The following is an 8809-nucleotide window of genomic DNA, read 5'->3' as shown; positions in this document are numbered from 1 at the left end:
AGAAAAAAATAGCAAATAGTATGCTTTGATCTGTATTCAAACTCCACAGTTCTTTCTTTGGATGTGGATAGCATTTTCCATCATGCGGCCTTTGGAAATATCTTAGATTCTTGTATTGCTGAGAAGGGTTAAGTCTGTCAATATTAGTCATCGCACAACGTGGCTGTTACTGTGTACAACGTTCTGGTTCTGCTCACTTCACTCAGCATTAGACCATACAAGTCTTTCCAGGTTTTTCTGAAGTCCGCTTGCTCATCATTTCTTATAGTGCAATAGTGTTCCATTACATTCATATGCCACAACTTGTTCAGCCATTCCCCAATTGATGGGTGGCTATCTTCTTATCAACTGCCTTTTCTAGATACTTCATTACCCTTTTCCCCCTTTTCAGGCCTGGAATGGTAATCAACTCAATATGTCATTCTTACTGAAAAGGATGTATCAGTCCTCTCCTCTGTAATCCTATTTACTATCCTGGTGACTTTCCAAATTAAAATAAGTCTCCCTGGTCACCACTTCCCTATATGTATTACCTCTACTTACTTAATCAACCAATCAATCAACATTTATAAAGCACCTACTATGTGCAAGGCATTGTGTTAAGCACTGGAATATAAACTCCTTGAGGGAAGGGACTGTCTTCATTTCAATATTTGTACCCTCAGTACCTAACACAGTGCCTGGCACATAGTAAATGCTTATTAATGCTAATGTTATTATTATTGTTATTATTATTATTGTTATTATTATCTGCCCATCTCCACTTAAGGAAAATTACTTTATTGGCATTGTGTAGACTGGTTTAGAGTGGTTAGACCCTTGAGTCAGGGAGATCAATTAAGTTGTAATAATCCAGAGGAGAGGTGAAGAGGGCTTCACCTAAAGGTGACAGGTTTGTACACAGAGAGAAGGGGTCAGACGGGAGGGGTGCTGAGGAGGTAAATAAGGCAAGATTCATCAATGGCATGGATATGTGGGGTGAGGGAGAATGGGGATGAAGATTACAAACCAGGGATACTGGGATGGTGGCATCTGTGACAGAAATAGGGAAGTTTGGAAGAGGGAGGGAGCTTAAGAGGAAAGACAAGGAGTTCAGGCTTGGACATGCCCAGTATGACATGTTGTTGGGACACTCCATTTGAAATGCACAGTAGACAATTGAGGGGGAAGAACTGAAGTTCCAGGAAGGCAGAGAAGGATGAAGGCTGACTATGTAGCTCAGCTGCCATTTTTATAGCTCTTTAAAGTTTATGGTGCACTTTAAATTATATACTCTTACTTGATGCTCACAATGACTCTAATGAAGTGGTTCCTAATGGTAATATAATCCCTATTTTCTAGGTGAAAAAAACACAAGATCATAGAGTTAGAGTTGGGGTGGACCAGAAAAGGTGTATAGTCCAGCCCCACCCTCCCCCTCAATTTTCCACATGAAGGAATTAAGGCCTAGAGAGATGAAATGACTTGGCCCAAGTTCACACAGAGGCAGGATTTGAACTCAGGTCCTGTGACTTTGGGATCTGTATTCTTTTCACTGTCTTATCCTATCTCCTTTAGGCTCAGTTAATGAACTTGCCCATAATCAGAGAGTTTGTGTCAGAGGTCCAATTCAGAACTAGGTCTTTGTCAAATTCTATCCCCAGCACTCTTTCTACTATTCCAAATTGGAGATCATGCCAGCAAAGGTGATGAGCTTTGCATATGGTAAATCATTTTGTCATTTATCAAACTCCTGTCATGTGCAGAGATCTATGCTGGGTGCTGGGGATATAACAATTGAATAAGATGCAACCCCAGCCAGTTCATTAACCTGTCCTTACCACTGCTGCTTGTATTCCAAATCCATTTACCAACAAGAAACCACTCAGGACCAAGGTCAGGGCCAGCCCCACACACTGCAACTAGTTTACCAATGAGCTGCCCTCTTAATCTTAGAGGTGCTCAGAGCAGGGATTAAAGAGGAAGTCTACTTTTGTGGAAAGATCCCTGAACTAGGGTTCAGCATACTTGGATTTGAATCCCATCTCTGCCATTAACAAACTGTGACCTGGAGAAGTCTTTTCTCCTCTCTGGACTTCAGTTTCCTCATCCATAAAACAAAGGAGATGGACTAGATCAGAGGTATGAAACATATGGCTTATGGATCACCATGAGGCCTGCGCTCTACTCCTAAGTGTGGATGATGCAAAATGTAATTGGGAAATATTAAACAAAATAAATAAAAATGTAATAGAACCATGTATGGTTTTCCAAGTATGGTTTATTTTCTATTTATTTGAAACCATTGGACTAGATGACCCCCAAGGTTCTTTTCAATTCTAATGTCCTTCGATATATAATCTATAACCCCTTCTCTTTCCTTGATATATCTTTCTTCTTTCTTTCCACAGTACCACTGAAGCCTGGCCTAACTGAGATCTGACCTGTGACCTCTTGGTACCAAGTAAGTGTAGCCTTTGACTTCTGCATGCACAACACACACACACACACACACACACACACACGTTACCACATCTTAACTCTTGCTCCTTATAGCCATATCTCTCATTTTTCTTCCTTCCAAAGCTCTCACACCAACTCTTCTCCTCACTTAGACATGCAATTTTACATCAGCATTCTCTCCACAAATCTGGAGTCATGCCTAAGCAGCAGCATGCAAAATATCCCAGGGTTAAAAACCCAGGTAAGAATAGATGCAGAGAATTTGATCGTTGGAAGGGACCTCGGCAGCTATCTAATCTACACCATCCATGAGAGGATTTCTCACTATACCATGTCTGACAAGTGGGAGCAATGAGCTGTTCTTTGAAGGAATCTAGAGATTCTATGAGCTGGAGGTGAGGCAGGAGTCATTCCTGGCATGATGGATGACTTGGGCAAAGACTTAATGAGGGAATGTTGTGAACAACAAGAAGACCGATTTGGCTAGAACACAGAGTACACGGGGGAGAGAAATGTGCAATTTGTCCATAAACATAAGCTGGTATCAGATTATGAAAGGCTTTAAATAGCAAATAGAGGCATTTATATTTTATTCTAGAGACAACAGGGAACCACTAAAGCTTCTTGAGTAGGTGAGTCAGACCTGGGCTTTAGAGATATTAATTTAACAGCTATGTGGAAAATAGATAGCAGCATGGGCAGGCTGAGGGCGAGCAGATGGTTTTGGGAGCCCTTGCAATGCTACAGGCAATGAACTAGGGTGATGGTCATGTGAGTAGAAATAAAGGGGTGAATGTCAAAGATGTTGTGGAGGGCGAACTGACAGAACTTGGCAACCGATTGAATGTGGGGGCTGATTGAAGGTGACCCCATAATGACCCCATGGTTGGTGACCTGGGTGACTGGAAGGATTGTGGCACCCTTGACAGAAATAGCAAAATTAAGAAAAGATGATGCTCGAAAGAGGTTACACATACATCTATCAATTTGAATGAGTTTATCAAAAAACTTCTTAGAGTAAGTTTAGGTGGAGGGAGAGAAAGGAGAATATGAAGTTGAGTAGACTGAAATAAATGCCTAGGGAAAGCAAGTGTATATTGTTGAAGGAAGGTGGGGGAATTTCTGTTGGTTTTTTTCCCAACTACATGTAAAAACAACTTTAACCATCATGCTTTCTGTAATTTTGAGCTCCAAATTCTCTCTCACCCTTCCTCCCCTCCCAAGGAGGGGGAATTTCCAGACAAATTTTATTGACTTCACAAATTTACCAAGAGTTGACCATGTGTGGTGTGGGCCATGAAGTTTAATGGAGAGGTGAGAAGTTGCTGGGCTGACTGTTCCCATTGGTAAAGGGCAAGAGTATGTCTATGCCTGGGAAACATGAACCATGGGCAAAGAAACCAAAGCATAGGACAGACTTGGGTTTCCTCCTATCAGGGAACTAGTGTGATCGCTCTGCTTGTACCCTGTTGTTACCAGCCCAGTCCAATTACTCAATAAGCATTTATTGAGAAAATGTTATATATCAGTCATGCGGTCCACAGACATTTACTAAGTTCATACTATGTGTTAGACTCTGGAGCTACCAATTAACGTAAAGATATGGTTCCTGTCTTTAAGGATCTCCCATTCTAATGAGAGCCATATTTTAATATGCCAAGCACTATACTAAGCACTGGGGATGCAAAAAGAAAAGTGAAAGAATCTCTACCTACAAGGAACTTATATATTCTAATGAAGGAGACAACATGTATATCAAAGATGCATAAAGAGGAGGTGAGCAATAACCTTTGAGGGGTGGGCACTAGTTATTGGAGGTTGCAGAAAAACTCCTGCAGAAGGTGTTGAACTGAATCTAAACCCTGGTCTGTAGAGCAGAACATCAGCTCAGAAAAGAATGTTAACATTCTTTTCCTGGCTCTGAAGCCAAGGACTTTGTAATGGCCTAGGTCCCAAATTGTTTCTCTTATCTCTCTCTACTATCCCCTGACATAGAATGATATTCTAGGCAGCATGGCCTTAAAGGATTCCTTATCCCACTAGAAGGACAATTAGGTGGTACAGTGGATAGAGCACAGGGCCTAGAGTCAGGAGGACCCAAGCTCAAATCCAACCTCAGACATTTACTAGCTATGTGACCCTGGGCAAGTCACTTAACTCTGTTTACCTCATTTTCCTCATCTGTAAAATAAGCTGGAGAAAGAAACGACAAACCACTCCAGTATCTTTGCCTAGAAGAGCCCAAAAGGGGTCACAAAGAGTCAGACGTGACTGAATGAGTACAGCAACAACAAGTCTCATTCTAATGACGCTGGATTGAGGAGATTTCCTACAGAAGTTCATAGAGTCACAGAATTTGTACCTACATAGAACCTTAAAGATCATCTAATCCTATACCAATTTCACAGATGAGGAAGTTGAGACCCAGAGAGGTTAAATGAGTTGCTCAAGGTGACTCAGCTAGTTAATGGCACCTGATCCCATGCCTATCATTCTTTCCACATCATGTTCTATTATTTATTTGTTTGTTTGTTTACTTATACCATTTTAAAAATTTGAGTCCCAAATTCTCTCCCTCACTCCAGCCTCTCCCCTACCCATTTAGAAGGCAAAGGAATATATCAGTTATACATGTAAACTACATGCAAAATATATTTCCATATTAACCATGGCCATCATGTTCTTATACTGTGAATTTATTTACATGAACTAAGACAGAGGAAAGTCTCTTGAATGTTGAGTAGATCCTCAAGAGAGAGCTTACTGAAAGACATTGAAAAGGATGAGAAGGCATGGATGGATGGTGATCTGTACCAGCAGAGGGAGTGTCCTTAAGAGTAAGATCATGGAGCCATTGAAATATTCAAGTGTGGAAGTTGAGCAAATGTCAGGGACATTGAAGGGGAAGTGATCCCACAGGTCACAGAATCACAAAATCAGAGCTAGAAGTGAACCTAGAGGCTATCTGGTCTAACCCACTTATTTTAGATAAGGAAACTGAGGACCACAGCACTTAGGTACTTTGCCCAAAGTCACACAGGTAGTAGTAAGGGGCACAGAAAGATTTGAATCCATGCCCTCTGACTCTATGTACTGATTCCATGGAAGGAGTAGTTGGTTGTTTTGTCTCACTGTGGGAAAGAAGGGAATCCACTTGTTGGGTTTTTATGTCAGGAATTAGGGTGGATAATAAACTGAAGAACATTCAAAGAAGGACAACTAGGACAGTGAAAGGCCTTGAGCTCATTCCATGTGAGGATCGGGTAAAGGAACTAAGGATATGTAGCCTGGAGAGATGGTGCCAGAAGGAAACCAAATAGTTGTCTCCAAGTATTTGAAGGGTTGTCATGTTCAACTTGATCTTTTTGAATCCATAAAGCAGAAATAGCCTGTGTGGAACTAGTATAACAGGCAAATTTAGACTTGAGGTCAGGAAGAACTAGAGCTGTCCCAATGTGAAATGGGAGGTTATGAGTTGACTGTCTTCAATTAGAGGACAGGTGACCATGTGTACAGTAAGTTGTAGAGGGGAATTCTTTTATATATATAGATTTGAGTTGACTAGATGTCAACCACAGTCCCTTCTAAAATTTTGTGATTGATTGATTCCAAGATCTAGTATTTTTTCAACTGTATTATAACTAAAATGGGAGAAGGAAATGGCAAACCACTATAGTATCTTTGCCAAGAAAATTCCATGGACAGTATGGTCCATGGGGTCATGAAGAGTTGGATATGACTGAACAAAAATAATAATTAAAATGAAATTTTATTTACCCTGGTTGAAGTGTAAACATAGGGAAGGAGGGAAGAGGGGGTCATGTAGCAATCATGGAGAACAAGTTGTAGATCTATTGTTGTTGTTGTTGTTCCTCCTTCATTTTTGAAGAGGACCAATGACATCAGAAGGGTGATGTCTTGACTTGCAAATGAATCAGATTTAAGTTAGACAGGGCTATGCAAATTCATCAGCCTCATTCTCTCCTCCAGAGTCATCAGAATCTAGTAGCATGACATAGGTGAGGACAACTGGCGATGGCCCCCTATAGATCCATTATGATAAAGCAAAACACCAAATGAAGTTTTTATCAACTGAAGAACAATTATTAAATTTATGACTAGTACTTCAACTAATTTATTTGCTTAGTAATATTCTTTGACTTCATTATAGCTGTCATAAAATACTAAGTTTGCTTGTTGATTGATTTCTTATGTTAGCTCATCTGCCTGAAGTATAAAGAGGACAATGCATATATTTTCTAATTGCTCTTCCCCTGGCTTCAGATATGTTATATCTCTCTATATACACATATACATTTAAGCCTTTTTTTTCCCTCTACGGGGTTCTTCCTATTAAAAGATAAGGTTTTTGCTATCCTGTTTGTGGGAACGGTTGAAAAACCACACTGTCCTTTGGTCTGTGACTATTTGCTGAACATATAAGCATCTCTTGCCTTTTGGAATTTTCTCTTTTCACTTCACAAGTTGGGTTTTGCCTTTGTTCAAAAAGAGTCTTTCAGTTACTGAGATCTACACATCAAGTTGGTTGGTCATACTGCCACTGGTACATGTGAGCAAATCTTTTTATGGATTTATGTGTTTTGGGGTTGCTTTGCCTTGTCTCTCCTGATAGATTGTAGGCTCTCTGAAGGCAGGTTCACTCTTTGTTCTTAATTATGCATCCTACGGGCCTTAAACTTTACACCTTGTAGACAAACATAAATACATGGCCATGGCTGACTCCTTGGACCTCAAATGTATGTCAACATTAAATCAATTAGTCATAGAAAGTCAGAAACTCAGAGGTCCTCTAGTCTAACTCCCTCATTTTACACACTTGACCTTTATGGTCCTTTCTTGCTCTAAATATGATCCTGTGAAATTCAGAGAGGTTTGGTTATGTGGCTCAGCCCTCATTATTGACAGATTAATAATTATGGATAATAGCATATTATTAATAACAATGACTGATTAATATGAATGATAATAAATAATCTAATATTATAATAGCAGTATTATATTTTATGATAATCTATAATGTTGTTATAATAAACCTGCAGCATGATTTGATGAGTAAAGAACCAGCCTCAAAGCCAAGAAGACTCATGTTCACATTCTGCCTCTCACATATGCTGTCCATGTGATCCTGGACAGTCCCAACCTCTCTGTGCTCTAGTCAGCTCTTTGTAGCTATAAGTTGAAGAGAAGGTTCTGACCTACACAGTCTCCTTAACCTAGTTGTTCCCTATATCAGTGAAATCAAAGGTCAGTCTTTGTCTCTAATGCTATAACATTACTATAGTAATATTATTGGCAGTAATAAATGTGTTGTTATTGACAGAGGTTAGGAAGAACATAGAAAGTGTACAGATATATTCCAAGCAGAAGGAATAGAAGGGAAAGGAAGGGAAGAGCAGGATTTGGAGTCAAAGAACTGAAATTGCTGTGCCACTTATTGGCTGTGTGTCCTTTAGAGAAGTCAGTTGCCGTCTCTGGGCTTTACATCTTCATTTGTAAAATGAAGGTGTTGGATTAGATAGCTTCTGAGGTCCATTCTAGTCCAGTTGGGTAATCCTCTAATGTCTCCCATTATAGTATCAACATTGGTGAAAGGAGGAGTGTAGACTAGAGCTATGATCAGACAGGGAAGTGATGATAGGAGGAGATGAAGAGAGATCTAGAAGAAGGGACCTGATGGATGACCATCACGGTAGGATAGGCCACAGGAAGAAGCTGGGAAAGAAGAGACAGACTCTTTGGTCCCCAGAAACTCCTTGGAAGAGACCTTTTGGCTGTTGCGGCTGGGTTAGTTCCCACTTATCCTCTACAGGGGAGGAAGAAAGACTACTCTGGTAGGAAAAGCTCTACCCATCTATTATGATAGGTAACCCCTTCTCTTCCTGCAGCAATTCCAATCAACCTGCAGGATCAAAGTCAACTTGACCTTCAGGGCTGGCATTACCAGGACAGTGGAAAGAGTAATGTGTGTTTAGAGGAAGAAGACTTGGATTTAAAATACTGGTTCTGTCACTACCTGAGTGGTCATGTGTAAGTTATTAAGTCACTCAACCTTTGTGGACCCCAGTTCCTCATCTGTAAAATAAGGGAGTTGCATGAGATGACCCAGAGGTCTCTTCCAGCGCTGAATCTAAGATCCTATGATCTAGAGTGATTTCAGAGGCCCTCTTGCCCCTGCAAGAAATTTGTTTACCTACTGGCTAAAATTTTCTACAACAGCGGAAAAGACCTTTCATTCTTTAATTTGAAATATGTTGTAATGAAAATATATCTCAAATTAAAGAATTAAAGGTCTTTTCAGCAATTATAGGAATTTTATAGAAATTTTCTGCTAATATGGAAATTTTAG

The 8809-nt window shown here is 40.1% G+C and overlaps 1 protein-coding gene across 6 annotated transcripts in view; it reads left to right on the top strand.

Moving 5' to 3' along the window:
• Positions 1 to 8809, top strand: part of LOC114030733 (protein-tyrosine kinase 2-beta) — a 167988-nt gene that overhangs the window by 37951 nt on the left and 121228 nt on the right. For all 6 annotated transcript variants that reach the window (XM_027845603.1, XM_027845601.1, XM_027845604.1 and 3 more), the window contains exon 2: positions 2391 to 2443. The gene's annotated coding sequence lies outside the window, so the exon portion shown is untranslated. The remainder of the gene's footprint in view (positions 1 to 2390; positions 2444 to 8809) is intronic.

The sequence above is a fragment of the Vombatus ursinus genome, unplaced genomic scaffold, assembly GCF_900497805.2.
Source record: "Vombatus ursinus unplaced genomic scaffold, bare-nosed wombat genome assembly UNPS02014991.1, whole genome shotgun sequence".
NCBI lineage: Eukaryota > Metazoa > Chordata > Mammalia > Diprotodontia > Vombatidae > Vombatus > Vombatus ursinus.
This window is presented reverse-complemented; position numbering and strand designations above follow the sequence as displayed.